The sequence below is a fragment of the Mus caroli genome, chromosome 9 (assembly GCF_900094665.2).
Source record: "Mus caroli chromosome 9, CAROLI_EIJ_v1.1, whole genome shotgun sequence".
NCBI classification, from domain to species: Eukaryota; Metazoa; Chordata; class Mammalia; order Rodentia; family Muridae; genus Mus; species Mus caroli.
The window spans coordinates 760962-775144 of record NC_034578.1 but is presented as its reverse complement, the minus strand read 5'-3'; positions in this window follow the sequence as shown (position 1 = coordinate 775144).

Here is a 14183-nt window from a genome sequence, read left to right as displayed (position 1 = left end):
CCGAAGAAGAAGGCCCAAAACAGGACCTTTCCCAGAAGCTGTGTTGCTTTGGCAGTTCACAGAAGCTGTCAGCTTCTGTGGTGCACACTCCTACCTGTGCAGACTAAGTTCCTAAGTTCGGCGGAGTCCCGGAACCAAGATGGCGCCTGCTGCTCCTTAGGCAGAGGGCTTCTGGCCGGGCAGACACCTGTCCTCTGGCTCAGAGGGTGGCCGGCTGTCTGGGGCCCAAAAAGGGTGCTGCCTCAGAGGCTCTGTGGCTCCCACCTGTTCCAGAAGCTCTCCGCTTCTCTGGTGCACACTCTGACCTGTGCAGACTAAGTTCCTAGGTTAGGCTGAGTCCCGGAACCAAGATAGTGCTCGCTGCTCCTGAGGCTGAGGGCTTCCGAGCCAGGTGGATAGCTGTCCTCTGGCCGGGAGGGTGGCCGGATGTCTGCGGCCCGAAAAGGGTGCTGCCTCAGCAGCTCTGTGGCTCCCGCCTGTCCCAGAAGCTGTCCGCTTCTGTGGTGCACACTCTCACCTGTGCAGACTAAGTTCGGAGGAGTCAAGGAACCAAGATGGTGCTCGCAGCTCCTGAGGCAGAGGGCTCCCGGGTCGGGCAGACACCTGTCCTCTGGCCTAGAGGATGGCTGGCTGTCTGCTGCCCGAAAAGGGTGCTGCCTCAGCGGCTCTGTGGTTCCCTCCTGTCCCAGAAGCCTCTTACCTGTGCAGACTAAGTTCCTACATTCATCGGAGTCCCGGAACCAAAATGGCGCCCGCTGCTCCTGAGGCAGAGGGCTTCCGAGCCAGGTGGACACCTGTCCTCTGGCCTAGAGGGTGGTCGGATGTCTGTGACCCGAAAAGGCTCCCACCTGTCCCAGAAGCTCTCTGCTTCTCTGGTGCACACTCTCACTTGTGCAGACTAAGTTCCTAAGTTCGGCTGAGTCCCGGAACCAAGATGGCCCCTACTGCTCCTGAGGTTGAGGGCTTCTGAGCCAGGCGGACACCTGTCCTCTGGCTGGGAGGGTGGCCGGCTGTCCTTCATTTTCATTAAACACTAAAACGTCGTTAATTTCTTTATTTTGTCCTTGACCAAGTCATCATTGAGTAGAGTGTTGTTCAGCTTCCAGGTCAACCTTGGCTTTCTATTATTTATGTTGTTTTTGAAGGTCAGTCTTAGTCCGTGGTGATCTGGTAGGATGCATGGGATAATTTCAATATTTTTGTATTTGTTGAGGCATGTTTTATGACTGATTATGGGGCCAGTTTTGGAGAAGGTACCATGACGTGCTGAGAAGATGGTATATCCTTTGTTTTAGTGTATTTGTTCTGTAGATATCTGTTAAATCCATTTGTTTCATAACTTCTGTTACTTTCACTGTGTCTTTTTTTAGGTTTTTTTCCAGGATCTGTCTAAGGATTAGAGTGGGGTGTTGAAGTCTCCCAGTATTACTGTGTGCGGTGCAATGTGTGCTTTGGGCTTTACTAAAGTTCCTTTAATGAATGTGGCTGCCCTTGTATTTGGAGCATAGATATTCAGAATTGAGAGTTCCTCTTGGAAGATTTTACCTTTGATGAGTATGAAGTGCCCCTCCTTGTCTTTTCTGATAACTTTGGGTTGGAAGTTGATTTTATTCGATATTAGAATGGCTACTCCAGCTTGTTTCTTTGGACCGTTTACTTGGAAAATTGTTTTCCAGCCTTTTACTCTGAGGTAGTATCTGTCTTTGACCCTGAGGTGGGTTTCCTGTATGTAGCAAAATGTTGGGTCCTATTTATGTAGCCTGTCTGTTATTGTATGTCTTTTTATTGGGGAGTTGAGTCCATTGATATTGAGAGATATTAAGGAAAATTATTTGTTACTTCCTGTTATATTTGTTTTTTGAGTTAGGATTCCGTTCTTGGGGCTATCTTCTTTTAGGTTTGTTGAAGAATTACTTCTTGCTTATATTGGAGTTTTCCCTTTATTATCCTTTGAAGGGCTGGATTTGTGGAAAGATATTGTGTTAATTTGGTTTTGTCATGGAATACTTTGGTTTCTCCACATATAGTAATTGAGAGTTTTCCTGGGTATAGTAGCCTGGGCTGGCATTTGTGTTCTCTTAGGGTCTGTATAACATCTGTCCAGGATCTTTTGGTTTTCATAGTGTCTGATGAAAAGTCTGGTGTAATTCTAATAAGTCTGCCTTTATATGTTACTTGACTTTTTTCCCTTACTGCTTTTAATATTCTATCTTTATTTAATGCATTTGTTGTTCTGATCATTATGAGTCGGGAGGAATTTCTTTTATGGTCCAATTTACTTGGAGTTCTGTAGGCTCCTTTTATGTTCATGGGCGTTTCTTTCTTTAGGTTAGGCAAGTTTTCTTCTATACTTTTTTTGAAGAGTTTTTACTGTTCTTCATTCTCATCTATACCTGTTATCTTTAGGTTTGGTCTTCTCATTGTATCCTAGATTTCTTGGATGTTTTGAGTTAGGAACTTTTTGCATTTTGCATTTTGCATTTTTTATTGTTATGTCCATGATTTCTATGGAATCTTCTGCACCTGAGATTCTCTTTTCCATCTCTTGTATTCTGTTGCTGCTGCTAGCATCTATGTTTCCTGAATTCTTTCCTAGTATTTTTATCTCCAGAGTTGTCTCCCTTTGTGATTTCTTTATTGTTTCTAATTCTATTTTTATATCCTGGATGGTTGTATTCAATTCTTTTACCTGTTTGTAGTGTTTTCCTGTAACTCTTTAAGGGATTTTCGTTTTTCCTCTTTAAGCGCTTCTCACTGTTTACCTGTGTTCTCCTGTATTTCTTTAAGGGAGTTATTTATTTCCTTCTTAAAGTCCTCCCGAATCATCAGGAGAAGTGACATTAGATTCATATATTGCTTTTCTTTCTTTCTTTCTTTCTTTCTTTCTTTTTTTTTTTTTTTTTTTTTTTTTTCGAGACAGGGTTTTATTTTTTTAGCCCTGGCTGTCCTGGAACTCACTCTGTAGACCAGGCTGGCCTCTAACTCAGAGATCTGCTTATCTCTGCCTCCCAGGTGCTAGGATTAAAGGCATGTGCCACCACCACCTGACCATATCTTGCTTTCCTGGTTTGATAGTGTATCTAGGACTTACTATGGTGGGAGAGTTTGGTTCTGATAATGCCAAGTAACCTTGGTTTCTGTTGCTTCTTTTCTTACACTTGCCTCCTGCCATCTGATTATCTCAAGTGCTTGTTGCCCTCAATATATTTGATTGGAGCCTGTTCTTCCTATAATCCCGGATGATTCAGGACTCCTCAGAGTCCAGCTTTCTCTGTGGTCCTGTGTTTCCAGGCTCCTGTGAACCTGAGATTCTGGGTGTGTCAGATTTTTTGCAGTCAAGCTTCCTCTGAGACCCTGAGATACTAGTGTGACCAAGGTCCTGGTATCCTGAAATCCTGAAATCCTAAGATCCTGGGCATGTTACAGAGCCTGGAACGGTGTCTCCTCTGGGCACTGTGGTGCTTTTTGGTGTGTTGGAAACCAAGGTATACCAGCACTGACCAGAAGGAACCCGAGCCACTGGTCAGGCAGGCTTTCTGTGTCTCTGCTGCTGGCACAGGCCCATTACGATTGATTTGGAACAGGTTTTGTGTTCCACTCACCAGTGAACCTAAGGTACTGTGCTTGCTAGGGTGCCTGTGGTGTGGAGAGCCCTCTGGGGACCGTGGGACTTTCCATGAGTTCGCGCCCGAGGTGGCCTGGAGCTGGCGCCGAACGGAAGCCAAAGGAAAAATTATTAAAGTTATGAAATAAATTTTGCATAATATTTGAGAGTGGTTCCTGGATAAGCTAGTATAGAATATGTAAAATCTCATATTTGTTAAATTAAGTTAAAACACTGGAACTCTTAGGAGAGTCATTGTATGTAATGTGTAGAAGCAGAAAGCTAGCAGAACTATTGACCTAAGGGTTAACTTGATTTTGCCACTGCCTGGTAGCTTTGCCCATGTCATTTATCATTAGAGTTTTAGAAGAAAATGCAAGTAGCTGGCCTTGGAGCTCTGAGCTCTGAAGTATAACAAGTTAAAGTTTAAATAATGATAAGTTTGCAATTATTATTGTTTTGACTATAGGCCTGGGAATAAGGAAGCTTGAAAATGAGGAACAATTGTAATTCTTGATTTCTTTCTAGGACATGGTTATTCTTTTGAGTTTGATATGGCAATGACTGTATTTTTTTTTCCTTCCTTTGGAGTATCAATAAAAGACTGGGGCAAGAGAAAAGCAGGGGAGTGAGTAGAGAGCATGAGAGAGCTAGTGTGGAGTATGTGAGGTGAATGTGGAGAGTGAATGAAATGTGAGAGAGGGAGGGAAGGAGAGGGGAGGGAAGGAGAGAGAGAACATGAGAAGAGCATGTGAAGAGTGAGTAAAGAGAGAATGTGAAGAGTGAGTGAAGAGTGTGAGTCATGTATGGAGAGTGTGTGTGTGAGTGAAAGAGTGCATGTGGTGTGTGTGTGAGATGTTTGTGAATTGTGTGTGTGAGAGTGAAAGGGGAATACACAGAGGTGTATGAGCTTGAAAGTTCAAGAAAGAGAAGAGCACAGGAGAAAAGCGGAAAGCACAAGAGAATGCAGAGTGTGTGTACCCTCAAGCTGTGAGAGAATGAGCGAGAGAGAAAGAACAGAGAATGAGAGAGGAGAGAGAAACTTTAAGACTTGAAAATTTGCCTGTCAGTTTGTACCCCCCAAAAGTAGTCTGTATATATTTATTATGCGCCTTCCAGATATCCCTGTTTCCAGTTGAGATCTCTGATTCTGTGTCAAGGCTGGACCCTGGCAGTAGCTAATCTTTTTTATCCTTGTCCTAACTTATCACTTTATACATTTATAATCATTTTATTGTATCTACCTCCTTTTTCCTCTTCTGCACTCCTTAATTTCTTTGAATTTATTAATACCTACATCATATATGTGTGGTTTGTGTGTGTGTGTTCTTGTTGAATGCATATGTGGAGGAAGGCAAGAGGGCAGTGTTGGGCCAAAAACCTATTTATTTACATACCATACTCTTATTCAAAGCAATGGCATAAAACCATACTCTTGCCACATAGTCTTGAAGCTGCCTTTGAAGCATGTCTGGTGGCCCATGAAATGGAAGTATTTGAGAAGGTAGAAATGGGTTGAATTATTTACTGCTGGGATTTGTGTTCTCTGTAATCTACATTATTGTTCCCTTTGAAAAGTTTAGCAGCCAAGAAGATTGTTTGTTTCCTCATTACAGTGTCATACAATGAATTTATAATTCTAGGGCAATGAATATAATTTTAAAATAGAGATGAGGTCATTGCTTTTGTTAGAAAATTCTAACATAACTTCTTAAAATAATGACAGTTTTATTCATTAAAACAAGAGTTTATTTCAGAAAACTATTATAGTCAGATGAATATATATGTAAATATAATTATTTGTGTAGATTATTAATTAAACAACAAATTGTGTCTTTACTCATAGGATTTTCTATTTTAGGCTGAGCATGCATGTTATTCATATATCTGAATGTTCATATGTAGATATGTTTATATATATTATTAATAACATATACATGTTTACACCTACATATACACACACACATACATAGTAGTACCACAGTTATATTGAAAAGCATATACCAGTTGAAAAATCATTAACTTTGCCAGAAAAATAGCTGAGAATTCTTATTTTGATACATGATGGAAATTCAATCGGGTGTATTTGTGATTACTTAGAATTGGTGAACTCTGGCTTTGACTCACTATTTCCAAACCACTGCCTTGTGTTTGTAAATTTTAACCAGATGGCTATCTAATTATGGATTTTAAATCAGTGAAATAAGGGAGAAATGCAGAGATCGTGCTTATTTTGACTCACAGGCCATGTTTAAGAAAGCTTTTTATGGGCAGGAGAAATAGCTCAGTGGTTACAAGCACTGTGCTTTCTTCCAGAGATCCTGAGTTCAGTTCTGAGCAACCACATGGTGGCTCACAAACATCTATAAGGGGATCTGATGCAGTCTTCTAGCCTGCAGATCTATTTGCATCAGAGCACTCATTAATTAAATGAATAAAAATGTTTAAAAAAGGGGGGGTGATAGTGGTTCACACCTTTAGTCTCAGCACTTGAGAGGCAGAGACAGGTAGATCTTTGAGTTCAAAGCCAGCTGGCTTTACAGACTTGAGTTCTAGGACATCCAGGGCTATGAAGAGAAACTCTATCTAAAAACAAAAGTGAAACAAAACAAAAAAACAAGAAAGCTTTTTTGATGTTTTATATCTGTGTATCAATAGCTCTTAAAAAGAATAAGTCACTTTATAGAAATTAATTTTATTCAAAGAAAATGACCACTGTGAACAAGCTGAAGGTTTGGGTAACAGTATTCTTGAAAACAGGTGTTTATTTATTTAAGAAAATATATACATAGTTTTAAGAATAAACTGGTAGAAAATGAGATTTTTAGTTAATGATAAATAAAACTTGAATTGTTAATCATAAGTTCCTGTCATTTTTCTAGGCATTCTTCATGTACAGTAAATGCAGCCAACCATGAAGTTAGCTGAAAATAATCTTTTACTCACTTGGGAAAATAGCTTAGCAAAATTTGATTTATTTCATTAATGGTGACTTGTTTTTCTTTAATGATCAAAGAGTAAATATGAAATCCTACTTAGGTAGTTTGTGTTCTGATAAATAATCCTGAGACAAATGAATTAAAGGAAGGGCTAAAAAAAAAAAAAAGCCAGATCCCAAAGCCCAATGAAAACACTTTGAATATTTGATTTTTATTAAGAAAAAAGAGTATGTATGAATCTCTAGCATTCAGCTCCTAGCATTGAAACTAAGGGATAGGAACAGTGGCTTATACCTAGAATGCCAGCACTCATGAAAGACAGGATCGATGGCTCCTAGTTCAGAGTCAAACAGGGCTATGTGGTGTTCTCCAGGCCAACAAGAGTTTCATAGCAAGATACTATCTCAAGCAAATAAATATATAAAAATTAAAAAATTAAAAAAGAAAGAAGAAAAATATTTTTAAAATGAGGATAAATGTAATTCTTTGAAGATCATGTTGAGTCATGCAAAAGTTCTATAATTGTACATCCAAGAGTCATGTTACCTAGACTTCAACACTAAGGACAGCAATTGTTGAAATTGCATTTTGCAAAACTGGCATTCTCTTAACTTGGGGCATGATTAATTTACCAAGAGAAAAAATATTTACCTCTTCCTAGGCTTTATACACAATTGCCCTCAGCATTATTGTGTTTTTTTCCCCAAAACAGTTGATAAATTATAAATCAAGATGAATTTACATATGTGTCTATAAAAATAGAAAAATGTTCTTAGAGCTATTATTTTCCATTTTACTGGAAATTAAAATTTTTTATGCTTTGAGTTCCTGAGGTTATATTCTAATCACTTTTTCTTGAAAAAAACAAATTTAGATTCTGTTGTCAGCCTCTGTTTGTCTCTGTTTGTCTCTCTCTGTCTCTGTGTGTATGTGTGTGTGTGTGTATGTGTGTGTGTGTGTGTGTGTGTGTGTGTGCATAGAGTGTGCACATTTCATTTGTGTCTGTTTTAGGGCAACTAAACACCATGATCAAAGCAACTTGAGAAGGAACGAGTTTATTTGGCTTATACTTCCACAGCACAGTCCATTAAATAAAGTTAGGGTAAGAACTCAGATAGGGCAGGAACCTGTAGGCAGGAGCTGATGAGGAGGCCATGGAAAAATGGTGGTTTTCTAGTTTTCTTCCCAAGGCTTGCTCAGCTGCTTTCTTATAGAACCCAGGACCACCAACTGAGGAATGGCACTGCCCACAATGAACTATGCCCTCTGCCATCAGTCATTAAGAAAGTGCTTTTAAACCAGATCTTATGGAAACATTTTCTTAGTTCTGGTTCTCTTTCTTCAGATACTATAGCTTTGTCAAGTCAATGTAAAACTAGACAGCACAGCAAGTGAATGTGGAGGTCAGAAGGCAAGTTGCCACAGTTAGTTTTATCCTTCCACTGAGTGGATTCTGGAATAGAACTCAAATCATCAGGCTGGACAGCAACTGCCTTTACCTACTGAGCCATTTGGAGGCCAACAAAAGAGTTCATTGATTTTACAGTTTCATTCCTTTTGCCATCTTAAAAACAACAAAGGAATCTCACTTAACACTGTCTTTTTTTCATGGATACTGTCCCAGAAATTTGTCCACCTTTTCTGCAAAACAAGGAGATAAATAATGTCAACCACCAGGTTCCTTTAGTTCTAGAAGCCACCAACTTTCATGCTTCTTGGCACATTTCACTACTGAGGGTCACCACCATTCTTCACATTACTATGTCCTTGGGGAGTTCTTACCTTACATTAAACAATAGCATTTAGCTCATTGCACATGCCCTCCTTCTGTTTACAGCTTCTTCAGGACATCATATCAATCAAGTGTCTTTTATGGTCTCTGTAGACCTAAACATTAACAGGTTTCAGATCCAACTCTCAAATTTCTTCCTTCCTATGTTTACTCTCTAAATATATTGTGTGCCATTAGCCCCCAGTCCATGCCTCACAGCCCATATCTTTCCCCCAAACTGCAGGATCACATTTCCCTTGACATTTTTACTTGTATACCTAACAAACATCTCAAATATATCCAAAATCAAAATATTTATCTCTCTAAAATCATCTGAATCTATTAAAGGCAAATTCTATTTCTTTAGATGCTTTTGTTAAAAACAAAACAAAACAACAACAAAACAAAAACAAAAACCGAACTTAAAATCTCTTTTATATATACCTAAACTCTTTCTTCTAGTTTCTTAATAGCTACTATTGCTTTTACCTAAAACAATCTAAATCAATTAGATGAAAATTCTATTCCTTTAGATGCTTTTGTTACAAAAAAAAATTGTACTCTCTTTGGCTTATACCCTAACAGTCTCTTCTAACCTGTTAATAGATACTATTGCTTTTACCTTTAAAAAATGTGCCTAAGTTAGTCTGCTTTTACCCCCATAGTTACTTTGAGTCAAGGTACCAGTAGCCTCATTGTTTCTTTATTTCCACCAGTTTAATGCATAATTTTATTTTTGATAAAAACAAATAATTCTGTATCTGATTAAATGATCCTTTTACCCAAAACACTCTCTGGTCTTTAAACTCTCAGATTTAAAAAAACAAGGTTATTATTATGGCTTACAAGAAGATATATATTAGCTGCCTTCACTCTCACCCCACTTTCTTCAACTTATTGTTTAAACTTTATTAATTCTTTGTGAATTTCATATCAAGCAACCTGCTCATTTCTCTATCCTCTTATGTTCACTCTTTGCTCTTACACCCATCTTCCAAATAACACACACACACACGCACATGCACACACACACACACAGAGTATCTCATTGTAGAAGCTATATATAGTATGTCACAGTATGTCCTGTGGGTCTGAGTTTACCCTTACCACTGGGGTGTTCCGAACGTTGCAAATCCGCCACTCGAGGAGGCAAAACACAGGGGCATTTCTTCCTTGACGTTGGGGTGCCAGTCTCATGGGAGGCTAACACATTGCTCAGGGGAGGCGAAATGCAGTCTAAGATAGGGGTCCGTGCCCATGTTTTTCTGTGTGAGAAATGGTGGGAACTGGTAAGGAGGCTGTGATTCTCCAACTCCTGGGTACCCAGACCTCAATGGTGACCTAAAGGAGATGGAAATAGGCCTGCAGGCCTGCAATGAAGCTGCAATGGCGGTTTGGGGGGCGAGAGGGGAGCGGGGAATCCTGCTTAGCTCAGAGTGAGTTGCAGGAGTGTGGAAAGGCCTTCTGCAGGAGACTTAGGAGTGGCTCTGTATGAAGAGGGCTTCTCCCAATGGCAGTCCTTGATGAAGGAGACAGTCCTGTGTGTCCAAACTGCTTTATTCATGGCAGATGAGGATGCACACTACTTACTCAGGGTGATCCAAAGATTAAATACATTTTGCAGGAAGAGATGCCTAGGAATGTATGCTAGTTGGCTACACACGCACCCTGAGAAACCTCATTAACATGGAGAACTCTAGGCTCTATGGTACCTGATTGGTTGTCATGGTCCTCTTATTGGAGTGTCGTGGTTACATGCTCCAGGACAGGATTCTGGTCTGGAGCTAGTTCGAATTCCTGTCATTCTTAATTGTGAGTGTTACTGGGTTCTGCACTTTATTACTACCTCACCAGTTAGTTCTCTGTTGGCATGGCCCACTGCCCCAAAGTGTACCACAGTATATCCCTTTGTCTGAACATCTTCATTGGCAAATGTTCACTGCAATGAGTCATTGTGCTTGTTTAAGGTTTCTGGCTTCTGTGACACCATCAATATTGGGTCCTCACTGAGATACCTCTCCATTATCCTGTTGTTGCCCAGTGTCATGGAGATCTTGCAGCTTCGGTTCAGCAGGACTGGACCTCTCACAAGACCCAACCATTTGAAGATGATATAGATTTTGGGTGTGAGCCAACTCAGACATCTGGGCTCAGTGGTACCTGAGCTATCCAGTGTACATGCTCTCTCTTATGCACACCAGCAGGGCAGGCTCTTCAGCACTACTCTGGCAAGGCCACCTGATGCTGCCATTGGCAGCAGACAGAATCAATTCTCCTGCTCTCATGCCCTCAAGGAGCGCTTACCTGTACCCATGCCTACAGAACCAGCTCCACTGGACTACCCAGTCAAGGCACAGGGCCCACTGTCCCAAGCGCTGCAGCCTATGAGGGTCTAGGACAGCTCTCCTGCTCTCATACACTTGGTGCTAGCTCACCTATGCCTTCACCATCATTGTCAGCTCCACTATGCTGCCTAGGGGAGGTAAAGGGCCCACTCATCTGAGTGCTGGAACCTTTATGGGCAGGGCCAGCTAATTTACTCTCATGACTCCAGGGTCCACTCTCCCAACTGCTGCAAGTGGTAAGGGGTTGGGGGGCATCATCCCCACACCTACACCACCTTTTGACAGACAATACTAGTGGTGGAGTCAGCTCTCCTACACTCAGGGCTGGCTCACCTGCACCCTCCAGACTAGAGTCAAGCATTACTGTGCTGCCTAGGTGAGGTTCACGGCCTGCTTTCCCAAGTGCTGCAACTGGTGAGGATCAGGGAGAGCTTTCCCATGCTCATAACCCTGTGGTCAGCTTTCCAGACTGCTGGAGGTAGCAGTGGGAGGGGGCATCACCTCTGTACCCATGCCACCACATGACAGATAAGTGGCAAGGTCAGCTTTCCCACATTCACATCCTTGGGGCTTGGTCACCCACACTCCCAGAGCCAGATCCACTGTGTTGTCTGAGCAAGGTGGATAGCCTGTTCTCTCAACTGCTGCTGACAATAAGGGGCAAGTAGAGTTTTGCATAGCCCCTGGACATCCATGGTCCACAGAGGCTGCTCTAGCCAAACAAATCTCCATGATTTTAGTGGTAATACGAGTCACAAACATCGACACTGGCCCCTGCCACTGTGTAGCCATGGACTCATACATGGTCATCAATGACAGCTAGTCTGAGAACTCACCATGGCCACAGATGGTGGTGCTGGCCACTCATATCAAGCTACTGCTCAAGCTTCTTCATACTCTTTCTCTCCCATCTGACTACTACTATTACTACTGCTACACACACACACACACCAGTTAATTTTAATATGCCTTGAATAGCTTAATTCCTGGGTGTTTCTAATCCTTACCACTACTAGCAAACACTCCCTTCCTGTAGGCCTCAATGTTCCACCTCAGTCTACCTGCCTACCCATTGGTTCTTTATTGATAGATCAAAAACCACCTGGGGACAAGGACCTTCAGTGTTTGGACATGCAGATTCCCAATTTGGGTGGCCTGATTAATTAAAAGTATTAGAACCAATCCTCAATATAGGACTGCTATTAAGTCTTTTCTAATGTCAAAATTGCAATGAGAATTCTGCCATTCTTCAAGTGTCACTAGTTCATTGCTTCTGAGATAGAAAGCAGGTGTTTATAACTTAGAACACATTCCAAGAGGTTGTAAAACAATTAACCAAATGCCATAAAAAGGGAACTAATGATTTATTGTAGGTTCAAGGACAGAAGCTAAAATATTGACTAGATTTATTTTTATAAAAATTCCATGATGACTTAGTCATGGTCTTTATGGTTACATGAACCTGTAAAGCTAGTGACAGATAATGAATACCTAGTCTTAATGGATACATATGTAAACATTTTCTGTTGTAAACTTCTTATTCCATTTATGATTTCAATTTTTTGAATGTCTAGTGAACTTTTGTTAAAAAAAAAAGATGCTTGGAAGAACCATATAATCTATTACTCTTGAAAACGTATGAGAAACTAGGAACAATGATATTGCATTTGGAGAAAGGGCATTATTACATCAGAGCAGGAGGAGAGTGCAAGATAAGAAAGAGAAGGAGAAATTCAAAAGAAACTTAGAAATTAAGAGAGTAATACACAGAATTCAGAGGGAAAGAGGGATAAAGAAAAAGCCAGCAGAGAGAGCAGAAAGAGCAGGCAGGCTTCTTCTTGCTATGGGACAGAACAAGTCTTTTAGCACTAAGGCAGGTATAGTATTATTAAAGAGGAATGTTTTTTTCTTACAGAGTTGGCTTTAATTAATTTATCAATAAAAGGATAGAAGACTTTTTTCCTTATCTGTGCAATAAAGATTGTACTTCATTTTTCATCCAGAATGAGTGAATTCTTTCTGTACTGGCACTTGGTCTTTTGCTCTGTATGCATGCAAAAGTATGGATGTGTGCGTAAGTATGTCATTATAAGTGTGTAGCTGTGTGATAGTTTGTATATCCTTGGCCCAGGGAGTGACACGATTAGATGGCGTAGCCTTGTTGGAGTAAGTGTGTCACTGTGGGTGTGGGCTTAAGACCCTAATCGGAGCTACCTGAAAGTCAGTATTCTGCTAGTGGCCTTCAGATGAAGATGTAGAACTCTAAGGTATGCCTGCAGCATGTCTGCCTGGACACTGCCATGCTCCCACCTCAATGATGGATTGAACCTTTGAGCCTGTAAGCCAGCCCCAATTAAATATTGTTCTTTATAAGACTTGCACTGGACATGGTATCTGTTCACAGCAGTAAAACCCTAAGACAAGTTAAGCCCATCTGGTTTGCATGAAGATGTATGAATATATAAGCATGAATTTGTATGTGAATTTAAGTGAGTTTATGTATATTTGCTTGTGTAACAGGTTTTCCTTCTGCATGCGTGACTCTCTTCTGGTTCAATAAAAGTTTAATGCTGCAAACTTTCCTCCAGCCTGACAAGTAGGAGATGAGGCTTCTGGGCAAAAGGGAAAAAGCCCTAGCAATTAATCCTTGCCTTAATCTCCTGCTGTTAGACTACAGCCAAGCCAGTGGTTTTTAATCCTCAGAATGAGCAACAAAGTTTTTCGAATTTTTTAGAAGTTATCAGCAAGCACTCAGTATAGTTAGAGAGCTAGAAGGCTGGAGACCATCAGTCTTTAAAGCTACCTCTATGTCCAATTCTGTGTTCCACTTCAACCCATTCCAGGCCAGGCAGACTCCCAGCCAGGATGAACAAGCAAGCAAGATTTTACAGAAGTTTACTGGCAGTCAGCATGTTGTTAATGGCAATGACTTGATGTTTCAGCTCTTTCTTCAGGTCTTTTGAATCCAGGTGGGAAGTGAAATCATGTTTGGCAAAAGACCATAGAAACAGTATATATGTAAATCACTAAGTAAATCAACAAATCAGCATCTAGTAGATGGTCTTCATTGTCATTGTTGTCCTCCACCTTCCCCCTTCCTCTCCCCCCTCCTCCCCTCTCCTCCCCCTCCCCTCCCATTCCCCCCCCTCCTCCTGCTGCTGCTGCTTCTTCTTCTTGTTCTTCTTGTTCTTGTTCTTGTTCTTGTTCTTGTTCTTCTTCTTCTTCTTCTTCTTCTTCTTCTTCCTCCTCCTCCTCCTCCTCCTCCTCCTTCCCTTATTTCTATTTCTCTTTGAATACAGCCTCAATAATTAACTGTTGAAAGTTTGAATGGCTTTATATCGTTATAATAACTCTCCTGAGATGGTCTTTTTTGCTTATTTATTTATATTTTGAGACAGAGTTTCTATAGAGCCTTGGCTGTTCTGGACTTGATTTTTATACCATACTGGCCTCATCTTCATAGAGATTTGTTTGCCTCCATCTCCCAAGTGCTGTGATTAAAGGAATGTACCATCATGCTGGAC